The 26,007-nt window shown below is 44.6% G+C and overlaps 1 protein-coding gene across 1 annotated transcript in view; it reads right to left on the bottom strand.

The window, feature by feature from the left end:
- The window catches only part of TGFBR1 (transforming growth factor beta receptor 1), a 75,533-nt gene extending 61,226 nt beyond the window's left edge, over nucleotides 1-14,307 (bottom strand). Inside the window, exon 1 of the mRNA XM_021080713.1 lies at nucleotides 14,223-14,307. The gene's annotated coding sequence lies outside the window, so the exon portion shown is untranslated. The remainder of the gene's footprint in view (nucleotides 1-14,222) is intronic.

Genomic DNA, 26,007 nt, shown 5'->3' with positions numbered 1-26,007 from the left:
CTTGATTAAAAAAAAAAAAAAAAAGCTGCAAAATCACCTTGCAAAGGGGCATAGAGACCAAGAGAGGAACAAGCATGGCTATTTCAGAAAATACTTTTTACTACCTTTTCTGATCTTCATTTCTTTTCACCTTTTTCACTTTCCATCTCAAATCACTTTCATTCTGCCTGAAGTATATCCTTTTGAATTCCCTTTAGTGTGAGTTGACTAGTGGCAAACAATTTTAGTTTTTGTTTGACCAAAATGTCTATATTTAATCCTTATTATGGGATAGTGTTTTCATTGGATGTAGAATTCTAGGGTGATAATTGTTTTCTCTCAACAGTTTAGGACATCATTCCACTGTCTCTGGCTTCTATTGTTTTTGTCAAATCAGATATTAGTTAATTTCTCCTTTGTAGGTAATCTAGCTTTTCGCTCTGCTTTTTTTATAAACTATATTTTATAAATTAAAAAAGTATAAATAATAGATAAGAATACTAATTTTTTAGGTTCACAGCAAAATTGAGCAAAAATTAGATAGTTTTCCCAAATATGCCTTTCCATGCGTAATCTCTCCCCCACCCATCAATATCCCCCATCAGCGTGGTACATTTGTTATAGTCAATGAACCTACACTGACACATCATTACCACCCAGAGTCCATAGTTAATGTTAGAATTCACTCTTGGTATTGTGCATTTTATAAATTTTGACAAATGTGCAATGACATGTATCCACTATTACAGTGTCATACAGAGTAGTTTCCCTGACCTAAATATCCTCTGTGCTCAGCCACTCACCCCACCCTCCCCCTATCACTTGGCAACTACTGATTTTTTACTGTCTCCATAGTTTTGCCTTTTCCACCATGGCCTGTAGTCAGAATCACACAGTATGCAGCCTTTTAAGATCTACTTCCTTCACTTAGTAATATGCATTTAAGTTCCTTCATATATTTTCATGGCTTGATAGTTCATCATGTCTTTTTAGCACTGAATAATATTCCATTGTATAGAGTTACTACAGTGTATTTGTGCAGGCACCTACTGAAGGACATCTTGGTTACTTCCGAGTTTTGGCAATCATGGATAAAACTGCTATAAACATCTGTGTGCAAGTTTTTGTGTGGGCATAAGTTTTTCAATTCATTTGGATAAATACCAAGGAGCCTGATTGTTGGACCATATGATAAAAGTATGTTTAGTTTTGTAAGCGATTGCCAAGCGATCTTCCAAAGTGGCTATCCCATTCGGCATCTCAACCAGCCATGAATGAGAGTCCTATTGCTCCACGTCTGGATGCTTTATTTTATTGAATTTTTCATCTTTAGATGCTTCCTTTCATTCTTTTTTTAAATCTTACTATATTTCTCCTCTCACTATGTCCACATTTTTCTTTCTGTCTCTACGCATATGAAGCATAATTATAATAGCTGTTTTAATGTACGTACTTATCAGATAACTCCATGATCTCTGTCCTTTCTGAGTCTGTCTCTGTTTACTGATATTCTGGGCTCACATTTTTCTCTCTCCTGTGATTCTTATTTCTAGTGATTTTTTTTAAATTGGATACCAGACATTGTCAATGTTAGGGTGTAGAATGCTTGATTTTGTTGTAGTATTCCTTTAAAGAATCTTGGATTTTTTCTGACAGTTAGCTTACTTGCAGATTACGTTGATCTTTCTGAGGTTACTTTAAAACTCCTTTAGGACAAGTCCAAAATAGCCATTATTCTAAGACTAATTTTGCCTCTCTTGTAAGGTACTGCCTTTCTGGGATCTCTGTTAAATGCTCTATACATTTCTATTCTGGCTGGAGAAAATGCAAATAATTCCTGACCTAGTCTGAACCCTGAGAATTGTCTATTTTATAGCTTCTCACTAATTTTCCTTTCCTCTAAAGTTATTCTTGCCGGCTTTGTGAGGTTTCACTCCACGTATGCAACCAAAGACTCACACAGGTGCCCCCCTCCCCATGCAGATTTCTAAACACTCCCCATAGCTTCTTCCTTTTCAGAACTCTGCCCTGCAAATTCTAGCAGCTGCAGGTTCCCTGACCACTGGTCTCTATCTCTTCAACTCAGAAGAAATATTGAGCATCTGTGTTTTTCACTCATTTGCATGTCATTGTTTGTGACGTGTCTGTCCAAGTCTTTTGCCCAAGTGTTTGTTAATGTGTTTACTGTTTAGAACACACATGTGATATGAACTTGGGCCTCAAACTACATGAGGGACAGCATGTGGTCCCAGACGCTCAGCAATGATGTTATCTTTCCTTTTTTTGCTCAGCGCCCAGCTTCTTGCAACTTGCTGTGGTTGATGGAGTTAGTAGTTATTTTTGGCTTACACTTTTACTGAGAGTGCGGACCTTGGGGGTCTTATCCGTGTGGGCAGGGTGTTCAGGGGCCTTGGACAGCTCTGATCTCTGTATTTTTGTGATTCCCTGCCCTCTGTGAGGCCAGACAACAGTAGCTCAAGTCCACCTGGTTCAATCCATGCCCTCAGAGCAACAACCAGCTCAGTAGTCCAACCCAGTTCCTTCTTTCACTTAGTATTCTCTTAGGATTTTGGCCTGAGATTCTCTTACTTTCTTGCCAGCTCACAAATGCATTTAGTAAGGCATATTTCCTCTGTGTTTTGAATTTTTTTTTTTCCTTGGGAGGGTCAAACCACCAGTTATTGGGAAAGAAACTCTTATTACCTAACATCATGCAGACATCTTACGAATCGCTATCCAGTTTTCCGTTAGAGCACAATACAGTCTTAACTGTTAGGAGAATCAAAGAGGTTCAAACAAAAGCTGTTTTGCCAATACAGTACATGAGAAACCCAGCTTCTGGCAGTGTCTCTACCGCCTCTCTAACACTAAAAATGTGCTCACAGGCTGTCTCTCCCCACTCGCCTCTGTCAAGCTGGTTTCCCCAAATGCTTGGGTTACTTTTGAGAAAATGTTTTGTGTTTCATATTGTTTGGTTTTCACTTAGACTTTTGTTACAAAAGTCTAACTTTAAACATGCTACCAACAAAGAATTGTCCTCTGGAAACTCTCTCTGCTTTGAAGAATTTATTTATTTAATTGGACTAATTTGATAATTACCCCCCCCCCCCGATACTGGAAAACAGAAGTGGACTCTTTTTTGCTCACGTGACTTTGTGAGTATGTATGTGTCTCTATATTTCATCCTGGTGGCTGACCTTGGCTAATTTTTGACTGCTTGATCCCAAAGACAGAGGTGTATTAAGCTCTCCCCATGGCTCTGCCTCTTTCCCCAGAGATACATCCTCTGGCCTTGTCACCCTCCTAATCTTATCAGAGAACCAAAAATAATGCCAGTTTCCTGGCTTCTGTGAGTTAGGCCTGGGGGCTAGCAGGCTTGAGCCATCTTCTCTTGGCCCTGAGATGCAGTCCCAAGCTGCTGGCTGTGGCTCTGTTTGCACCAGCCCTGCCCTCCGACAGCTGGACATTAAGCAGTCCTAGCCTTCCTCTCTAGGAATCCAAATTCTGCCCTGTTCCCAGGTCTAGGCTGCTGCACTGCTCTCCCGTGTTGTCCCCAGGTCCTCCATCTGGCCCAGACTCCTTTTTTAAATCATCCCCTTCTGGGGAATCTCTGACCAAAACTGAGCTCAGTGGATGAGTGTTTGCTCCGTGCAGATGGCTCTCCTAATGCGACTGCCTCTGCTTTTCTAGTACCCTTGCTGCTCTGTCTGTGGAAACATCTTGCTCCTTGTTAGCGTCTCTGGAGCTGACTGCCTACACGTCATCATGTGTCACTCTCTCCTTGTCTGCCACCTGCCCGACGAACTCAGAGCCTCACGACGGTCTCATAGCCTTCCGCCAGGCTGGTCTGCCCGCTCCAATCTCAGTGTCTCAAAAAGAGCCTAGCTTTTCCCCCTGGCTCAGCCAGAAAGACTCCCTAGCGGTCAAGACAAATTGGGGGTTTTCAATAGGTTGCCACTACCCCTTCCCCTTGGCTCAAATTTCTCTTTAATCATATGTTTTTAAAAAATACAAAGAGAAAAAATAAAAAGGCAGAAGACATGGAGCACATGCCCATGGGCCTTTTTGTAGGATATCTGCACAGGTTTAATTTTACACACACACACATATGCAGGCACACATGAAAATTCACTTGCATATTTAGAACTATATACATCCAAAATATAGCATCCACTTTTGATGAGAGAATTCAACAGAAACACAGCAGCACTAGAGAGAGCGTATTACAACTCTGTGGTCAAAAAACAAGCAAAGGTAACTACTAAGGCTAAGTAGGCACTTGGGCTGTGTCTCTCTCTCGCCCTTTCTCTCTACACACACACACACACACTCACATGCACAAAATGCAGAGCACTTCTGTTTTTCAGTATCAATGGGACATTTACAAAATTGATCATAAATTAAGAAACCTCAACAAATTCCTCCAAAGCAGAAAGAGTAGAGGATAAAGTCTGTGTCCCTGGTGTGTTTAAAGCTGGGCATTCAAAACAAAAGTTCAAGTGACAACAAAACAAAACAAAATATTCAAAAACCCTTACAGAAATTTTCCTAAAGTAACCCAAGCATTTGGAGACATCAGCTTGAAAGAGGAAGGAGGAGAGACAGCCTGTGAGCATGTTCTCGAAGTTGGAGAAGCAGAGATAACGCCAGAAGCTGAATTTCTCTTTTACTGCACTGCCAATAGCTTTTATTTGAATTCTCTAACATACTGATAACAATTAAGACCATTTTTGTGCCAGGAAAAAAAAAAAAAACCAACAACTGCCATTGGCTTTTAGGTTTGTATAACGGGTGGGGTGGTGAGGAGTGGGAAGGTGGGGGTGGCGTGGATAGTGGACATTCCAGAGGATCAGACCTCCGAACAGGTCAGGATCAAAGTTAGCACTGCCTGGCAAGCAGGTCCCCAATGGCCCCCAAGCAGCCGCCACCCACCTAAGCCAGCTAGCACCAGCCTTGTATCACTCCTCCCTACATACAGGGGAAGGGCAAAGGATCCCATTCATCTAATTATAGTGTCCTGGCCACAAGGAGCCCTTAAAAATTCTCTGAGCCCAAGAGAGATGCCAACTGTCTCTTGAAGGTCTTTTGCAGAGGAAATGGGAGAACTGACAGAGCCATTATGTTCCCTAAACTGGAAAAACTAGGAAGAAGGAGGGTGAGCTTAGCAGGCTTGAAATTCTCTGTCCTTTAGTTTGCCTACCCTGTGTTTCCAGTTCCATCTGAATATCACACTTTTAGCCAAGCCAACATGATTCAGACAGCCATGGTGGCCCAATCAGCTTGAAATTTTCCCTGAGGACCTGAACCTGCCCTTGGTGTGTCTCAGCATTCTCCAAGTGCCAAATGGCATGCTGAAGACAGAAGCAAACCCCCACCCCAATGGCAAGAGCTTAGACAGATCCCATTAAACGAAGAGTAGGCTGTGCTGTTTCAAGCTCTGAGATGACATATGGTTTGGTCCCTGTCACTCATGCTCATCTTTTGGACTTGTTTCCTTACTTGTAGCAAGTATGGAGGAATGTTTGGGAAGACTAGAGAGAGCTCAAGCGGCTTTCTAAAGGCTGATCTTCCTACATCTGTGGCCAGGAAGGAGCAGCCTTCCCTCCAGAAGCCTCATGGTGGTCAGGATTCTCAGTTTCAAGAGAAAGGAACTCAACTCAAAAGCGATAAGCAGAGTTCCTGTCATGGCTCAGTGGTCAATAACCCAACTAGTATCCATGAGGACATGGATTTGATCCCTGGCCTCGCTCAGTAGGTTAAGAATCCAGCATTGCTGTGAGCTGTGGTGGAGGTCACAGATGTGGCTCAGATCCCGTGTTGCTGTGGCTGTGGTGTAGGCTGGCAGCTACAGCTCTGATTCGACCCCTAGCCTGGGAACTTCCATATGCCACAGGTAAGGCCCTAAAAAGACAAAAAAAAAAAAAAAGGGGGGGGGTAAGCAAAAAAGAAAAAGAGAAAAAAATTGTCTATCGTACCAGAAAAGAACAAGGACAATGATAGCATTAGCTCTGGTGCTCTCCCTTTCTCCACCTCTCTTCGTAGCCTTTTCTCTGTCTCGTCCTTGGTCTCTTCTTTAGACATAGTCTTGCTTGTATTAGGGGTAGAAGGGTGGCCACCATCTTCTCCTGCCAGATGTTCTTCAACAACATCTCAGGGATAGACTCCGAATGGCACAACTAGGGTCAGGTGTCCAGCATTTGGGTCAGGGTTTCTCAACAGAAAAGCTACTGGCCTGTTGAGTTAGGACCCTTCTTTGCTATGGGACACTGCCTTGGGGTTTGGGACCCCTGGCCATTAAATGCCAGAAGTGTTCCCCAGTCACTGTGATGACAATACAAGGCTAGAAGGGTGGGGTGCAGTACTGCTTATATGAAAAACCATTGCCTTGTATTAACAGCTGAAGCCAGGGTCTCAGGGCCTGGTGATTGGCTAAACCTTGGCCATCTATCCTTTCCCGTGGTAGAGATCAGGATGGATAGAGCACTGGCTTTGGCAACCTGCCAGACCCATAAGGCACCAGTGGTTGGGAGGAGTCATTTCCCAAAGAAAGTATCACCAGGTTCTCATCGCCAGAAAGGATGCTGTGTAGACAAAGACCCATGACTGTTGACTGCAGGCTTCTGCCCCCATCCCTGAGGGGAAACCTGAGGGCTTCCCAGGGGAAGAATGCCACCCTCCTCCCACCAACAGGCCCCCAAGACTTAGGTACTCCACATGTTCAATCTCAGGACTCCAGCTCAAAACCAATCCTCCTTCACCCATCACAGAGGTCCTCCTGGTCCCTTGTGTTTCTCACTCCTTCACGTGCTCCCTGGACTTTGTCCTCTGAGAGGTTTAGGGTTCCTATGCCCCCAGTCAGAGCCAATAGTCAGCTGAACCAAACAAGAGCCAGGAGGGATGGTCTCTGGACTAATCACACCAGGGCAAGTGCCGTTTCCCTTGAGCCCCTTGGAACCAGGTGATGCTGCCTTTCCAGAGCCCCAGCCACCTTCAGAGTTCTCAGAAAGAGGGAAGGAAGGACTGTTTCTTAGGATCCCTGATGTCTCCATGACTCCACAGCTGAGTGAGGGATGAGGCATATGGCTGCAGGAGCTAGGCTCTGGTAGCATCTCCTGTGAGTCAAAAGCAAAGACTAGGGAACATTTTTAGGAGTGATTTCAGAGAGCATAGTGTGGCATGAGCACTGTCAGGTGGGGCAGACCGTGCTTGCATTGCTAACTCAGCCTCCCCCCACCCTGGGGTCTCACACCCAGCCCCCCCCACCAGAGGACAGTTCTTGACTCCTCTTTCTGACTCCAGAATGTAACTCGAACTCCTTCCTCATTTCCAGTAAGGCAGCTGAGACAGCTTGGTACTTTCCTAAGAAAAAAAATTTAACTGTGAAGCTAAGGGAAACGAAAGAAGAAAATGCCGTAAAGTTACCAAGCTTAGAGAATCTGTGTGTCTCAGCTTCTGAAAGGTTCTATGCCACACCCTATTTGAGAGTTTGTTTTATGCATGACTCCACAAAACATTTCTGAAGTAGGTTCCTTCCTCCCAATTCCAACCAAAGCCAATGTGGGGTCAGGCCTCCCGGATGCACTGCATTCTCTCTCCTAGTTCTCACAGGCAGATGGCCATGGCAGGGTGAGACTTCAGCATGAGATCCTTCCACGCAGCTGCTCTCTCCTTCCTCAAACATAGGTAGGTCACCTCCTCTTAGCCTTGTTCATTTTTATTTCTAGGAGCTGATAGTGACTAACAGCCATCATAGTATCGTAACTCCCACAGAGCTGGACCATCTCCTGGTTCCCTCATCACAACCTTTCATCAAAAGCAACAATGATTGACTTGCCCCCAAACACAAAAAATCATGTTACATGAAAAGAAAATGTTAATGTTGCCAGGAGAATTACATTGAAATCTTTCAAATTGTGGCCTGTGCCATCCCTTTCCTTCCATCCTTCCCAGAGGCCCTCTATCCATCCTGACATATATCCAGTTAGCCTCCTGCTTCCACTCCTCCCACTACGCAGCTCTTTATCCCCCAAGCCTTGGGAATCTGGCAGGCTGCCCATCCCAGGACAATTTGCTCCTACTGTGTCAGCACGATGCAATAGCAGAAGTGTGTTGGTGGCAGTCTTCTCTTACCACTCCTCTCTCTGTCCATCCCTAAGCATCACTGCTCCCTCAGGGTCTGTTCCACAGCTTCTCACTTTGACTCAAGTTACAGCTCTTCCTGGACAACCTCAAATGCCCACCTCCTCTCCTCCCCTGCAGGGACATGCAGCTGACTCCCAAGTCCCTGTTTCCCCAAGAATTCAGCCTCTTAAGTGCCCACATTCTTCCAGCACATAAACTACTCCTTAGCTGAACCTAGAACTGTGGTTGCCTACAAAACTCTCTTTATGGCAGTGAAACCATGACTTTTATAAGTAGGTTATTGATGATGTAACTTGGAAATTACCCTGTGTCTTATTTGTTTGTTCTTGGTCTCTCTTCCCTCCCCAGCAAATTTTGGGCTGGGATGGGGGTGGGGTGGACAGTGAATAGCCCTTTTGTGTTTCAGACCAGATTGGGCATCTCCAAAGTATTTATTTGTGAAATTTCCAGGCCCATCAAAGGATTTGGTTGGATTCCCTAAGAGACAGATCCTGGGATTAATTGGGACATGTGTCCCCCTCCCACTGTGGCCAGGGAGTGACACATCCTAATTGGCTGAGGCCTAGGATTACTGCCCATCTCTGAACCAACCATAGTGGCAACTGGCTAGGATTATGCTAATTGTTAAGGTCAGTCATGGACACTCAAACACCCAAAGCCCATCCAAACCACAAGGTGACCCCACTGTGGGAAGAGAGAGAAGAGATGGCAGGTGAGTAAGCAACCAATGTCCCCTGCAAAGTCCTCTTAAGCAGTGGCTTGCATACATTGTTTGAACTTGATCCATAGTAAGAAATACATTTTACTTTGTGACCCACTACACACAGACACAGACACACACACACACAGCTGGAATAACACTTTCAAAAGATAACATTTACTCCTTGCTACTGGGAACACATGCTGATATTTTATAATTCTGGCGTCTTGACCAGGTAATGCTCAATTCTATTTTTAAAAATCCTCATCTGAGCCCATTAGATTGACTTCACAACTCACTAATGGGTTCATGGCCCACAGTTTGAAAAATGCCACTCTGAAGGTTTGCAGAAACTGCTTACATTGTTTAAATGGCTGTTAAAGTGTGCCATAAATTCTCTAGGAATTTAAGAGGGAAATGTGTAAGGAAGTGGAAGTTGGATTAATAGAGGATACAAGGTTGTTAAGCAAATAGGGGTAGTACTTGTCACTTGTGGCTCAGAAAACAGCCTTGAGAGAAGAGACTTTTGAGCTCCGAAGTGGGATTCCAGCCTCAAGCAGCGAGACAGTCCACTGGGGCATCCACTAAATAGATTGGATTTGAGGCTTCCAAGGAATCCCCTGGCATGGCAGTATGGGCATGCAACACAGCTGGGTCCCTGAGATGTCTTGTTCTGTGATTTTTTTCTACCTCTGACCAGACTTCTTCAATGCTTTGGAGACGATAGTGAGCAAACAGATGCTTTTTGGCCATGGTTAGTCTAAGCACCTACTGTGTACAGGACAGTGTCTATGTATGTGGAGGAAGTGTGGGATGAGAGGTCATATACCCATTTATGTAAAGTTAAATGACATACACAAGTAAATAATACATTTGTCAGGATACATTCACAGGATAAAGACAAAATTTAGAATAGTGGTTGAGAATGAGAGAGAAAGATACAGGGAAGAGATATAGAGGGTCTTTCAACAGTTATGGCAACATTTTATTTCCTAATCTAAGTAAGTAGATATAAGGCTGGTTGCTTTACTATTTATTAAACATTAAAGATGTAATGCAGACACAATGTATATATATACATTGTATATATACACAGACACGCACCTATTGGTATGTATGACAAAAAAATATTAGAAGCCATGAACTCTCTGCTTAATGAGCTCATAGACTCAAGTGGAAGACAGCCACAATCACAATCAATATATTATACAATGAGATCATAAGAAACATAAAGAAGCAATTCATTCTGGCTAGATATATGACCTTGGGTAACTTACTTTATTTCTTGAAGTCTCAGGCTTCACTTAGATAGATAGATAGACAAACAGACAGACAGATGCTAGATAGGTGCTAGATGGATAGATAAATGATAGCTATATACACATACACATATATAATAGCTTTATTGTGAGAATCAATTGATACATGAGAAAATCTCTGACAAACTGTGAAACACTGTAAAAAATGTGAGATAATATTATCACTTTGGGCATATTTGCAACTGTCTATTTCTCTTGTGAAAGTGCTACCCCACACAGTTTTGTGCTCAAGTGGAAATCTGAAGGAAGCAGGTTGTAAGTAACTGTAAATTATTCTCAATCTAACATATTTTGTGTCTAGCACAGTGAGGATGGAAATAAAGACCACGTCGCCTATCACTGAATAGCTCGTGATAGTCAGAACAGGGACTTGGAGCTTAAGAGCTCGAGGGCTGGTAAAGACTTGGACTAGTGGGCTACTGGGGAAGGCGGGTGGGGGGCGGTATCAGAGCTAGAGGAGAGTGCTGTGATTCACCTTCCCTGGGGCTCTTTCAGTCCAGTTAGCAGCTTCCACCCCCACCTCCACCCTGCTGGCACTGTGATCATAATGAGCCCTGGCAGGTGCTGCTTCTCCCCACTTCTCCCCATGCTGTGGCCCAAACGAATGTGGATACAAATCCCTCCCTCCAGCTCTTATCAGCCTCAGAAAGCTCAGGAACACTCTGGCTTCTGATGCTGCCAGAATAGGCTCTCTTTCAGAATTGCCAGATCCTGTCTTCTATTATAGGAGACACCTAATGCCAGCCAGATGCCCAGCACACAGCTCTGCAGGCTCCTACTTCAGGGCCTGACTTCTGGCTCCTTGCCATCTCCTTTCCACCTTAAGGCCTTGGAGGCTTGATCTCAAGAATAAGGTTAGAGCTTCAGGTTCAAGGACCCTGCAGACAAACTGATGCCTGAACTGAGGCTCCAAAGATTCTCTCTGTTGGGATAGAATATGTCCCAGAGCTTGGGGGAGGCTAGACCTTAGGTTAGAATCAGGTTGTTTATCCATCAGAGTCCCAGCTGGACAGGTGGCACACTCAAATGGGGTCACTTGAGGGGAGTTTAATTAAGGATTGTTTTCACAGGGATGGCAGAGTGTGGAGACACTACAAGGGAAGAAGCAGAACTCCCAGGGCTCATGGAGGGACTGGTCACAGAAGGTGCTGTGACCAGCCCAGGCCTGGATAGGGGAGGGTGCCTGGAGAAAGAATCCCATGCAGGGAGCTATTTAACAGGAGCTGAGCTTTTCAGTGGGGTGGGTGGGGGATGCAGCCAGACCTTGGCAATCCCATAGACAAGGAACCTAGCAAATAATACCCTGACCTCAGTCTTCTCCCTCCTTCTCATCTCCAGCAAGTTAGCCTAACATAACTGGGAACCCCTGGGCAAGAAAACCAGCACACCTCAGGTGGATCAGGTTGCAGGGCACAGAGCCAGGTGGGTCTAGAGGAGAATTGACTCACATGGCTTCCCTGTGAAAGTGGGGACAGATTGACGGGGGCCAGTCTTGAGCAGCACAACTCAACAGTCCTGATGGGGACACTCAGAGGGTACCAGGTGACAAAAGCAGAGTCAAGCAGTTGATTTGGGAAGACTACCTTCTGACCACAGGAATCAGGACAAAAAGGCCAGTGGGAAGTGAGGGCATGTCCTTGATGGCTGAATTCAAGTTTCCCGTGTTTAAAGCAGGACAAAGTCACATCTTTGCAGAGATATTTTTGGCACGTAAGAATCGAATTCATTTAGCAATTTCACTTGTAGCAGCAGGTTGAAATTTCCCATCAACTACTTTCAAGGGCATTTGGAAACAAATCTGTAGCAGACACTCCATTATTTACTTTATCAAGCATCCTTGAGTGACTTAATGGAAAGTCTCTGTGCAATGATTCAGAAGACCTCAGTGTAAGACTGTGCTCTGCCCCTAACTCATTGGGTTCTTTAAGTCACCCTTTCCCCTCTCTGGGCCTCAGTTTCCTTCCTGTAATGTGCGAGGGTTGGCTGTGATCTCTAAGATCCCTTTGGATTCTGGCATGCTGTAAAGTAGAATAGAAACTATACAATCAGAGCAAGTCTTGACACACTGATCTTGGAAGGAATTTTTTTGGATAGGAAACCAGAAGCTCAGGCAACAGAGCAAAAATAAGCAAGTGGGACAAGATCAAACTAAAAAGCTTCTGTGCAGCAAAGGAAACAATCAACAAAATGAAAAGCCAAGCTGTGGGACAGGAGAAAATATTTGCAACCTATACATCTGATAGGGTTAATATCCACGATATACAAGGAACTCATATAACTCAATAGCAAAAAACAAACAAAAAATTTTAAAAACCCAATTTTAAAAATGGGCAAAAGATCTGCACAGAAATTTTGCCAAGTGTATACAAACGGCCAACAGGTACAGGAAAATATACTTAACATCACTAATCATCAGGGAAATACAAATTAAAACCACAGTGAGATACACCTCACACCTGTTAGAACAGCTATCATCAAAAAGAGCAGAGATATCACAGAGGATGTAAAGAAAATGGAACCCTTGCGTGCCATTGGTGGGAATGTAAATCGTTGCAGTCATTATGGAAAAAGTATAGACATTCCTCAAAAAATTAAAAATAGAACTACCATACAATTTAGCAATCCCTCTAATGGGTCTATATCTGTGGGGAATGAAATCAGTACCCTGAAGAGATATCTACATGTCCATATTCGCTGCAGCATCATTCACAATATGGAAACAACTTTAGTGTCTTTCAACGAATGAATGGATAAAGAAATTATATACATAATTCTGTCTTAAAAGCTAGGAGCTGTGCCATATGCAACAACATAGATGAACCTGGGGGACATAATACTAAGTGAAATAAGCCAAACATCAAAAGACAAATACTATACAATCTTATATGTGGAACCGAAAAAAGTTGAATTCATAGAAGCAGTAGAATATGGTTACTGGGGTGGGGAGGTGGGAGAATAAGGAGAAGTTGATCAAGGGGTACACAGCTGCAGTTGTGTAGGATGAATAAGTTCTAGAAACCTAATATACAGCATGTGACTACAGTTATTAATACTGTATTATATACTGGAAATTTGCTAAGAGATTAAATTTCAGATGTTCCACCACGCACACACACAGGGTTAGGAGGTGGAGAAATGGATATGTTAATTACCTTGACTGTAGTAATCATTACACTACTATATGTACATCAAAACATATAGGAGTTCCCGTGGTGGCACAGTGGAAACAAATCCAACTAGGAATCATGAAGTTGCGGGTTCAATGCCTGGCCTTGCTCAGTGGGTTAAGGATCCAGCGTTGCTGTGAGCTATGGTGTAGGTTGCACACTCGGCTAGGATCTCGAGTTACTGTGGCTCTGGCGGCTACAGCTCTGATTAGACCCCTAGCTTGGGAACCCCCATATGCTTCGGGTAAGGCCCAAGAAAGAAAAAAAAAAATTTTTTTTAATTAAAAAAAACCCCATATACATTAAAAATACAATTTTCTTTAAATAAAGGAGAACAGTCACTACATTTCAGCACCGCCAAGTTGATGGTTACTACGTGATTCCATTTTCTAAGTTACAAAATCGTTTCTTTGAAATTCTTTAAAATTACTCCATTTCTCTGATGCAGCAAAGAGGCAAGAGGTTTCCCAATGGACTCATGCCCATGAAAACAAACCTGTGTGTACTGCTGCTAAAAAGAATCCAGCCTGCCCCACATCCTATTTATGTGGCTTTGGAGGACTGGGCAGGGCAGAACTGAGGACGGCGTGATACACCGCCCTGAGTCATCACCTGAGCAGCTTCCACCTCCCAGAGCCTCCTGCAGCCGGGCTGCCAAAGCAGGCCTCCTCTCACCACTTCCCCCTTAGCACGTTTCTCCACAGAGGCAGACCCTTGTGCTCACTTCCTCATTACAATTCCTGCCCACAAAGTTCATTTCTCTTGCTTCAGTTAAAAACAAAACAAAACCAGCGTTTGGATGTGTACTCTTTCTTCGGTTCCTGGCATTAAATCTGACTTCCTGTTAACAGGGACTTGTTTGTATTGGGTTGTCCACCTCCCCCTTCCTCCTTTCTTAAGGGACAGCACACTCACCTTCTTCCTTTCAAGATCTGCCCCTCCCCTGCTGCAGCCAGGAAGTAAATTTTAGGGAAGCTGCCAATCACAGATTCTTGACCCCTGGCCTCAGAGATGATGACGCAACCTGAGCCTGACCAATCATAGAATGCCATCCCCCAACCTCCAGACTGAATGAGGAGGCGGAGCAAAGCTGGGCCAATCAGCTGGGACTTAAATCCCGTAAAGCAGGGAGAGGAGGGAGACGCCTTTTAGCCTTGGCACAAGTGAGTTAAATAATGAAACGCAGGAGCTTCTGGTGGAGCACCTGCCTCCAGTGCCCTGCCTTTGCCTGGATGAAGCCAACCCAAGTAGGAGAAATGAGGTCCCAGCGCAGAGAAAAGTCAAGATGAGTGATGAAAAGAAAGGAATGATGGAACACAGTGATGCCATTGCCAGGCCCACCTTTTACATTAGCCAATAACTCTCCTTTTTTTTTTTTTTTTTTTTTTTTTTGGCTTTTTACGGACGCACCTGCAGCATATGGAAGTTCCCAGATTAGGAATCAAATTGGAGCTGCACCTACTGGACTATGCCACAGCCACAGCAGCACCAGATCTGAGCCACATCTGCAACCTATGCCATAGCTTGCAGCAACGTGAGATCCTTAACCCACTGAGCTAGGCCAGGGATCCAACCCACATCCTCATGGATACTATTTGGGTTCTTAACCTACTGAGCCACAACTAGAACCAGTAACTCTCCTTTTTAAAGTCAGCTATTATTTACTTGGATTTTTGTTCCGTAATCAAAGAAGCCTGAATAATACAGAAATTGGCACTTGCAAATGGGGACTTGTAGGTAATAAGTTTATAAACCCAAAACTGTAGAACTGGCTGAGACAAGCAGTCATGAGCATGGAGAGAGGCTGGCCTTCCAGGCCCCATGCTGGTAAGCAGCCTGGAAAATCTTTGCCAGCTGTCAGGAGAGGTCTAGTTCAAAAGAAGTTAGGTTGTCAGAATGGGTTAGCCATGCATCCCCTAAAAGGATAGTTCCATCGAAGCTGGGCTGTTGGAAAGCAGAAGGGAATAGCAGGAAGTAAAAGAGAGGTCCTTTTCCTTGCAGCAAGATTCCAAGCTGCTGGGAGTTTGACGATGTTTTCCCTTAAAGAACTGCAACAGCAGAAATCTGTGGCTGGGAAGGGGGACATACTAGGGGAGCCAGGATTGATTGCATCCTGAAGGTGCATTGACTGGAATGCAGCCCAGGGCCTGTGGGGACCTTCCTCATGGCCAGGCTTCAAGCCAGCTCAGGCCAAGAGGCTGAGTCCCCAGAAAGCACACCTTCCTCTAGGCCTGTAGTGAAGAAGAGAGATCTCTCCACTTACGGGGTCTGGTCGGCCACTGCTCCGTGGAATTCTCCCAAGTTCCCTAAGAGCTAAGACCAACAGCAGGATGGAAGGAATTTGCCCTTCTGCCAGAGAAATGAGTTTTTCCTGTTCCTGTGCAGAGGGATGGGATGTAGATACTCGGCTAATAACAACTCATTGGAATTATTTCCTCTTCCCACTTTTAAATAGAATTTCTCTAATATATGTGTGTGTGGGGGGAGTTCAATGTACCATTTAATCACACGTAGCAAGAACATGAGTGTGGCTGGGTGGTTTCTCAACTAAAACCTGATCAATTGCTTTTTCAATTACTTAACACATATTTCCCGAGCACCTACTAGTGGCAGATACTCTTCTGGACCCTGGGGATATGACAAAGAAGAAAACAAACAACCAAAACTGAATCCATGCAACTGGCCAGGCTCCAATCCCAGGAATCATTCTCCTACAACTGAGCCCGTTCAGCAAGACTTCTAATTTCATCACAAATCTGCCCACCTCTCACCATCTCCATTGCTTCAGGTCCATCATCACCAATTGGCTAAACTGTAGCAACAGTTTACTAATAGGTCCTTTTGCCTCCAGCGTTGCCCCTGCAGTCCGTTCAGCACATGTAGGTCACAGTGATCTTTCCAAAACAAAATTCAGTTCACATACTTTTACACCTAACATATCTGTTTGATAGCAGAAATCTAGATATTTGTATCGAGCTCAGTAATAAAATGAATGCTAGCCTCAGGAGGCATATGTCTGTGAGACTCTTTTTGTGTATTTAAAGAGTCAATGCAGGTTTTGTATTTTCTGATAGTGAGACATGTCATGATATTTCAAAAACACAAAAATAAAACCAGTTCATGTCCCTCTCCCCCTGAGAATCCTCCAGTAGCTTCTGAGAGCAATCCAAACATAAAATCCAAAATCTTTACTTTGGTCTATGAGAACCTAGGTGATCCACAACTGCCTACCTAGCCTCCCTTATCTTGCTCTGTCTTTTCCTCCATTTATTCTCCCTCCAGCTCCTTCCAGCTTCTTTCTGTCTCGTAGATGTGCCAAGTGAGTTTGCATCTCAAGGGCTTTACAAAATCTGCAGTTCCTCCTTCTGGGGTCACTCTTCCCCCAGATCTTTGCAAGCCTGCCTCCCTTCTATTGTTCAAAGGTAACAGGATGTTCAATGGGCTTTTCCTGTCATCTGTCTGGGGAATTCCAGCTAAAGCCCAGGACAAGAGCACATCCCTTTCTCAAGAGAGCCACCACCCACCATGACACCAGATCCCTTTCCCACGGCTTCACTGAAAGATGTCAGACAGTCCCTACACCCCCCCTTCCTCCTTCCTAATTTCCATGAGATGATTGGGAAAGAGAGAAAGAGGGGAGGGCAGTGTTTGGGGTGAGAGCTGACCTTCCCCTTAAGCCAAATATTGGAGAGGCTCCAAAGAGTCAGCCATCGAGAGAGGGTCCCTGAGAGAAAAGGAAATTGACATGCTGTACCCAAGTTGATTATCATTTTCTAATTTGCCCTTGACTTCACTGAGTAAGGTAGAGGAAGACTGGCATTGTTTCAAGATGGGAATTGGGGTAACCTGTCTCTGCTGTTGCCCTGGCAAGAATTTCCAGTTGGGCTAAGTGGGTGTTAGAGAAGGTAGTTGGTTCTACCTTCTGTAGAAAGGTCCTCCAGAGGATTCACCAGCCCCAGCTTTGGATACTGCTACAGAGAGGGTGTCAGGAGCCACTGTCACCAGAGAAGTGGGAACAGCCAACCTGGAAAGGACAACAGCTGTGGCCGGGTGAGTAAAGATACTCTTGTCCTCTCTCCTCTCCTTCTTTGAACCACAAACACACCTGAAGAGCTGAGCCTTGAAGAAGGAAGGGGAGATGATACCTCAGAACCTGATCACATTCCTTCCCCATCTTCATTCCTGGAGGTCAGGATCTCAGCTCAAGAATGCTCTGCATGAGGGTAGGGGAAAGGGGAAGAGACTGAAATAGAGATTGGGACTTGTCTTAAAGTAGACTTTAAAAAAAAAAAATTATAGTTGATTTACAACATTGTGTCAATTTCTGCTGTACAGCAAAGTTACACAGTCATATATGCATGTATGTGTGTGTGTGTGTGTATTCTTTTTCTCATATCATCCCCCATTATGTTCTATCCCAAGAGATTGTACACAGTTCCCTGTGGAATACAGCAGGACCTCATTGCTTATCCATTCTAAATGTATCCATCCCACTCTCTCCTCCCTCCCACTTTGGCAACCACAAGTCTGTTCTCCATGTGTGTGAGTCTGTTTCTGTTTTGTAGATACGTTCATTTGTGCTGCATTTCAGATTCCACATATAAGTGATATCATACGGTATTTATCTTTCTCTTTCAGACTTACTTCACTTTGTATGAAAATCTCTAGTTGCACCGATGTTGCTGCAAATGGCATTATTTCATTCTTTTTTTATGGATGAGTAGTCGTGGAATCTTCCTGTGTCTGTCCTGGGCCAATCTGCCCTCAAGATGTCTTTCTCGTTCTATCCCAACCCCGCCCTGTGTTGAGGGAAGGGTCTGATCCCTGCAGGCCATGCTCCCCAAGCTGCTGGCTCAGATGACTTCTGGCTACTTTTGGTAGGTGAGGGATTGGAAGGTAGGAGGAAGGAACAAATCAAGGCATTTTTCTTCCACCCTGTCTGCCTCTAGTGCAGTTTCTGGCTATGGGCTCTTCTTCCTTTATGACTCCAGGCCCAGTATGATCCAACTTTTGCTGTTTGATGCTCGTCTCTGGGCTCTGGTAGTACATCTTCTCCATTTGCCCCTCTTTTGATAGTGTCTGGATAGGCTTACTATGTCCCTTTCAGTTTCTAGGCTTTTCCATCACGTGTGTAACTGTCTGCAACAGATCCTCTATGTTTCAAATACTGAAAGTACTCTTTTGGTTGGATCTTAACTCACATATTTCCCCAGAGGAAAGCATCTGTACAATACAGGACTGTGCTCCCAATATGATCAGGGGTAGCATCTTTAAGAAGTCAGTATTTCTGGAGTTCTGTCATGGCTCAGCAGTTAAGCAACCCAGCTAGTATACATGAGGATGTGGGTTCAAACCCTGGCCTTTTTCAGTGGGTTAAGGATCCTGTGTTGCTATGGCTATGACATAGGCCAGCAGCTACAGCTCCCATTCAACCCCTAGCCTGGGAACCTCCATATGCCGCAGGTGCTGCCCTAAAAAGACCAAAAAAAAAAAAAAAAAAAGAAGAAGAAGAAGAAGTCAAAACTGGACAGCCACATGTAAAAGAATGAAATTAGAACACTTCCTAACACCATACACAAAAATAAACTCAAAATGGATTAAAGACCTATGTATAAGGCCAGATACTATAAAACTCTTAGAGGAAAACATAGGCCAAACACTCTCTGACATAAACCACAGCAACATCTTCTCAGATCCACCTCTTAGAGTAATGATGATAAAAACAAAAATAAACAAATGGGACTTAATTAAACTTAAAAGTTTCTGCACAGCAAAGGAAACACTAAACAAAATTAAAAGACAGCCCACAGAATGGGAGAAAATATTTGCAAATGAATGACTGACAAGGGATTAATCTCCAAAATTTATAATCACCTCCTACAGCTCAATACCAAAAAAACAAACAACCCCATCAAAAAATGGGCAGAAGATATAAACAGGCAGTTCTCCAAAGAAGACATACACATGGCCAAAAAACACATGAAAAGACGTTCAACATCACTCATTATTAGAGAAATGCAAATCAAAACCACTAGGAGGTACCACCTTACACCAGCCAGAATGGCCATCATCAAAAAGTCTACAAACAATAAGTGCTGGAGAGGGTGTGGAGAAAAAGGAACCCTAGTACACTGTTGTGGGATTGTAAATTGGTGCAACCACTGTGGAAAACAGTATGGAGATTCTTCAGAAAACTAAAAATAGAATTACCATTTGATCCAGCAATCCCACTTCTGGGCATTTATCCAGAGAAAACCATGACTTGCAAAGACACATGTACTCCAGTGTTCACTGCAGCACTATTTTCAATAGCCAAGACCTGGAAACAACCTAAATGTCCATCAACAGAGGAGTGGATCAAGAAGAGGTGGTACAATACACAATGGAATATTACTGAGCCATTAACATGAATGAAATACCATGCTGTACAGCAGAAAAATAAGTAAATTAATTTTAAAATAATAATGAAATAAATAAATAAAAATAAAATGAACGCAATACCAGCATTTTTAGCAACACGGATGAGGCCAGGAATGCGCCATCTTGTCTTAGGGTCTGCATTTAGAGATACAAAAACACCCATCATTACAGTCTGGGAAACATCTGATGTGGACATAGAGTAGGATTAATGGTAGAACTTCTAAGTCAGCTCCCTCCTGCTTGTGGGGATGCCTTGAAGAAAATTGCAGTGTATTGAAATGACAGGAAAATGCTGTAATCCTGGGGACCAGGCAGTTTTGATGGGTGTACCTTAAACAGGAGAATCCCTGAGAAGCAGCATCCTGGCCTGAGTTCTGAGAAGGCACTGTGGCAGGGATTGGCAGAGGTCTGTATTGGTGGCAGTGGACGGGGGAGGTCATCTAGGTGGCACCACGACAGGGTGATCATGTCAGAACTCCTCTCTTCAAGACCACTGTGACTTCAGAACAGTTCTCAGCAACATCAGCCCTCTGCTAACTGGCTGTGTATCACACGCCAGGAAGTTAGTCTGGCACAAGGGACATCTCTGAGTTCCCCTTTCCCTGCAGGTGTCTACAGGTAAACAGTTAGTAGACCTGATTCCTGGGAAAAATATAGGCAAGCCTTCTATTTGAAGGTAGAATTATTGAAGAATACTTGGGGAAGAAAAGAACTGGACTTGGTGTTAGAATTTCCCACCTAGGAGATCAGCCTTAAAAGAAACATTGGTCTTAAAAGAAGCATGAGGGAGTTCCTGGTCGTGCCTCAGCAGTAATGAACCCGACTAGAATCCATGAGGATGCGGGTTCAATCCCTGGCCTCACTAAGTGGGTTAAGGATCTGGCATTGCCGTGAGCTGTGGTGTAGGTCGCAGACACAGCTCAGATCCTGCCTTGCTATGGCTCTGATATAGGCCAGCAGCTGCAGCTCTGATTCACCCGTAGCCTGGGAATGTCCATATGCTTCACATGAAGTCCTAAAAAGCAAAACAAAAACAAAAACAAAACAAAACAAAACAAAAAACAAACAAAAAAAAAGTATATAACTATTAAAAGAAAAGTCACCGCAATGTAGATGTGATACGTGTATTACATATTGGGAAACTAATTACACACAACTACAAATTACCCTGACTTTGTTTCTCATTAGATTTCTAGTGTATAACCATGCCATCTATTCTGTGAGATCTTAATTCTCTGCTCATTTTTGTTGGGTTATAATTGTTCCACTAAGTTTGTTTATTGGGAAGTGTACCTGGGTGTTATAATTTTGAGTCTTGACATTTCAGGAAGCATCTTTTTTTTTCCAGTTTGGCTGCAAAATTAATGTCATAATTCTTTTTTTTTTCCTTCTTAGGCTGCACCTATGGCATGTGGAGATTCCCAGTCTAAGGGTCCAGTCAGAGCTACAGCTGCTGACCTATGCCACAGCCACAGCAACACAGGATCCGAGCTGCGTCTGTGATCTACTCCACAGCTCACGGTAACACCAGATCCTTAACCCACTGAGTGAAGCCAGGGATCGAACCCAAGACCTCATGGTTCCTAGTTGGATTCATTTCTGCTGCGCCACAACAGGAACTCCTTAACGTCATAATTCTTAATCCACAGGATTATTGCTCCACTCTTTTCTAAATTTCAATATTATAAATGAGAACTCCAATGCCATTCTGAATCTCTTTCTGAATAAATGTTTAGAGGGCTTTTATATTATCCTTGAAGTATCCAGGAGTAGTGAATCACTTCAACCCACAGATGAAACTTTCACCTGAGGAAATTTCCTTTCATTATTTCGTTAATTGATATATTTCACTTCTATTTTTCTCTCTTGTTTTGTAACTCCTGTTATATAAATACTGGGACATCATATCTGTCAGTCACAAATTCAACTTTTTACCTGTGTTCTGAGATGATTGTATTTATTCTTATGAATTTACTGATAATTCACTAAAGCAGTTTTCAATAGTACACATGCTACAGTCTGGTTTTGTTTGGGGGCACATACAATCATGTATTTTATTTTCGAAGACTGTTTCTGGTTCTCCCAGTATTCCATCTTATGCTTCTTGTACCCTCTGACATTTCACTGAAAAACAAATTTGAATTTTTCAAAAGTTTGCTATTTTCTGTAATAATTCTTTTTAATAAAAGACGTTGGCTCTGATTGATCTGCTGGTTCCCTTTCTGAGGCTGCTTGATCTCCTCAGATGACTGAGGAGATTTGTCAAATCAAAAATATATTGCTATTTATAAATCTGAAAGCCTTATTGAAAAGGACTCTCTTCTCTGAGTGCTGGCAGCAACTGAAGAAGTCACCATGAGCTTTTCTCCGTGGTTCCCAACATATCTGTGCCTCCATCCCTGGCTGGCAAGTCCTCCGCGTCGGCATCAGAACAGATTCATAGGCAGGCCCTGCCTTTGCTGCGGTTGCAAGCACAGTCACACCAGGTCCACATCCTCCAGAAAGTTCTCAAGATTTCTGTCTGGTTGATGTTCTTCCTTCAGTGGTGTTTCGGGGCTTTTTCCCCCTTCTTATTTTTATTATTTCTATCACTTTGATGAGATTGGGGAAGTTATTTTAAGCTCAAATTATTATTTTGAAATAAAACCTGCGAGCCTTCCCATTAGGCTGAGCCTGATGTTACAGGCTCTGTGGTGCCAGCCCACAGACCTCCAACTTCTGGCTGCCAAGAGTTTTCTCTGGCAGTCCGAGCCCACTGGTGCTGAGCATGGCAAGACAGATGTACTGGCATTTAATGCACCTCTGCCTTTCAATGACTGATGGAGGCTGGTATATAAATACCATAGCTCCTTGTATCTTAGGAGGGAAATTCTGAGGTGTTTGCTGTACACTGGCTCCCAGAGGTCCTCAAAAGAGAGCATGATCTGGTCACTTGCAGCGGTGACTAGATGCCCCCTTTAAAAACTTCCTTCCAGAGTTCCCATCGTGGCTCAGCGGAAATGAATCTGACTAGCATCCATGAGGACATAGGTTCAATCCCTGGCCTTGCTCAGTGGGTTAAGGATCTGGTGTTGCAGTGAGCTTTGGTCTAGGTCACGGATGCAGCTTGGATCCTGCATTGCTGTGGCTGCGGGGTAGGCCGGTAGCTACAGCTCTGATTTGACTCCTAGCCTGGGAAACTCCACATGCCATGGATGCAGCCCTAAAAAAAATAAAAAAATAAATGCCTTTTCTTCCGTGTCTCACTTGCCCACCCCACCTACCTGTGCATTGTGGGATCACCTTCCACATAAACTACTGGCAAATGAATCCTCATCTAAGAGGGAACCCAAATGAAAACACTAGCAGGTTTTTTAGGAAGTCCTCTCTCCTGGTGTAGAGAATAAACTGAAGGGGAGGAGCTGTGGGCCGGAAAATCAGCAAGAGATGTGAGATGCAGTCCTGTGGAAGTAAGAAAGGAGCTGGCTTTTTGTCTTAAAGGAGGATCAGCACATGCAGCAAAGCAAGGGTGCCCCAAGGAGGAAAAAAAAGGAGTTCCTGTTGTGACTCAGCAGGTTAGGAACCCAACTAGTATCCAGGAGGACTTGGGTTTCATCCCTGGCTTCACTCAGGGGATTAAGGATCCGGCATGTCCCTGAGCTGTGGTGTAGGTTGAAGACACAGCTCAGATCTTGCATTGCTGTGGCTGTGGCACAGGCCGGCAGCTGCAGCTGCAATTCAACTCCTAGCTTAGGAAGTTCCATATGCCATGAATGTGGCTGTAAAAAGCAAACAAACAACCCACAGGGCCCCACGATATTTTTTTAAATACTTTGCCATTTAGATGAATAGAAGTAGCCATCACGGAAATGGCCAGATTTTGCTTAACTTCCTCACACTCACTTTACGTCTTGTCCTTGTTGTTGTTGTTATCACTAAGGAAGCATTCCATCCCTATCTGTTGAGCGAATAAGTAAATGGCTCCTAGGCTACCAGCTGGCTGGTGGTCCCACTCCCTGAGAGAAGGTCCAGAGAAGGAGGAAGTCTGGAGCAAGGGGTGGGGCGGGCAGTCTCCTCCATGAACGTATCGGCCAACAGAGTGCTCTGAGTCCTCCTTGGAACTCAGGGTGCTGGGCAGGCCTGGGCAGGGGGATAATCTGATTATTTCACAGTCACTGGGGCACATGCTCCTGTCAATCAGAAGGAGTCCGGCCCCAGTGCCAGAGAGGAATCATGGAGCCCTTCCTGGGCCAGATGATACATTTCGTTGTTGGATTACAGGGAGGCTGAACGGAGGGGCAAGGTAGCCAGGACTCCCAGAGGCTTGGGAGGGTGGATATTCACCAACAGGTACAGCTGCACGAGTGGGTATAGGTTAAACCAAGGCTCCGGCCTTGAAGGCAGATGGAGAAACCAGGCAGATCGGAAGACGCCAACCAGCAAGGCTGGAGGAAGGGCCCCCAGCCCATCTTGAGAGGCATCTAGGGCAGGTCTTACTGGGTGCTCACTTAGGGTTAACAACGTCATTCCCAGAGCTTCCAACAACTTCACTCAACGCAGAGCAGTTTCCGTTACTACCGCTATTTTACAGATGAAGAAACTGAGCTGCAGGAAAGGGTTGAATGTCAGATACAATTGTCAGTAATTTGCTATGATCACATGGCTAGTAGGTGGTAGAGCCCAAATTCAAACCCAGACAAAGGCCTGGCTGTACTCCATGGCCCCCTGAGTTGGAGTACAAGGGAGAAGGCAAAGGGGGAAATTGGCCAGTGGCAATCATAGAGCTTTGAGGAGGCTCAGTTGTGGCTTGGCAACTCAGGACACCAGAGAGGTACCTCTCCAGCTTCCAGGTGAGGCAGGGATTGTACGTGCACACTTGCCCCAACTGCTAAGGTCGTTGAGGAGTCCAGCCCCAGTGCCAGGGAGGAATCCTGGAGCCCTTCCTGGGCCAGATGATACATTTCGTTGTTGGATTACACGGAAGCTGAATTCCTTCCATGAGGAGCTGGAGGAAGAGGAGATGCATGGGGGATCTCCAACAGTCTTCGGCAGGAAAATGGGTTTGGTGGATCTGACCAGCGGGGCTATCCCTTACCTTTGTATCTCCAAATCCAAACATGGTTCTGAGTACAAAAGCATTGAGATAGTATCTCTGGATGAGTCAATGAACAAAAGAAATGCTTAATCTTTCTCAAACACGGAACTGATCCCATACCTGGCATCTCTAAAATCTTCCCAAGGTGCTCCACCAGTAGCAGGATGAGGTCACACGCCTTACCCTAGATTTCAAGGCCAGCACCTCATCCACCACCACATCCCCCACATTCAGCCCTTCCCTCCTATTGGGGGCTGGAATCCTTCCCTCTCTCTGTCTCCTTTGGTCTTCTTCTCAACCTCTTGAGCCCTGTTTTCTGGCCATTGCAAACCTCCTCACATTTTGGGTGGAGGAGTTATTTCCGCTGTACAACTCATCTTGGGTGGAGCTGCCAGTCACACAGTCACAGGCTAACAACACGAGTGGCACCAATCAGAATCCTTTTCAGGAGTTACTATAATCCCAGAGGGGAAGGAAGTCTTTTTCCTCTGAGGCCACACTCTGGGGTGGTGGAGGAATGTAAGCCTGGAGCTGAGAACAACCGCTGCCACCCGAAGGAATCTTGACCTTGCTGAAAGGAAGGAAGCCACATACAGAAAAAAGCAGAATCAAGACATACAGATGGACACACACACACACACAGAAACAAACCAAGTGATCCCATCACTTGAATCTCTTGGATTCCCCATCCTTCCTGGTTTCATGAGCCAATACATTCCTTTCTGTTGTTGTTTTTCAGCTTATGAGTTTGACTTGTGCTTTCCTCATTGAGTAATATTCAGCTGTACTGGACAGCTGACAGTTCTCTGAATTCCGTGCTGTCTCCTACTTCCACTCCGTACAGGTTTAAGCCACACGGTAGGAGCCGTCTAAATGCAGAGGCGCAGGAAATCTGAGAGTGGCTCTTGCGACCCATTCTGCTCGTTCCCTGCGGGCCGTCTGTGGCCACGTTCAAGTGGGCAGAGAGCTCCCCTGGACTTTCCGCTTCATACCCTGTCTGCCTCACCTCTAGGCCCTCCCCAGTCCTTTGTCTTCTTCCTGCCCTCCAACGTCAGCCACCCCCGTGGGACCTGGCTCCTGGTATGGGGGATAGAGGACAGCTGCTTCAGTCCTCTGCTTCTGGACAGGGCACCGTGGATGCAACAGGCTTCAGACCTTGAGAGTCTACAAAATGCACTCAGAGCAAGCCCTCCCACACTGCAAAGA

The sequence above is a fragment of the Sus scrofa genome, chromosome 1 (assembly GCF_000003025.6).
Source record: "Sus scrofa isolate TJ Tabasco breed Duroc chromosome 1, Sscrofa11.1, whole genome shotgun sequence".
Classification (NCBI taxonomy): Eukaryota; Metazoa; Chordata; class Mammalia; order Artiodactyla; family Suidae; genus Sus; species Sus scrofa.
This window is presented reverse-complemented; position numbering and strand designations above follow the sequence as displayed.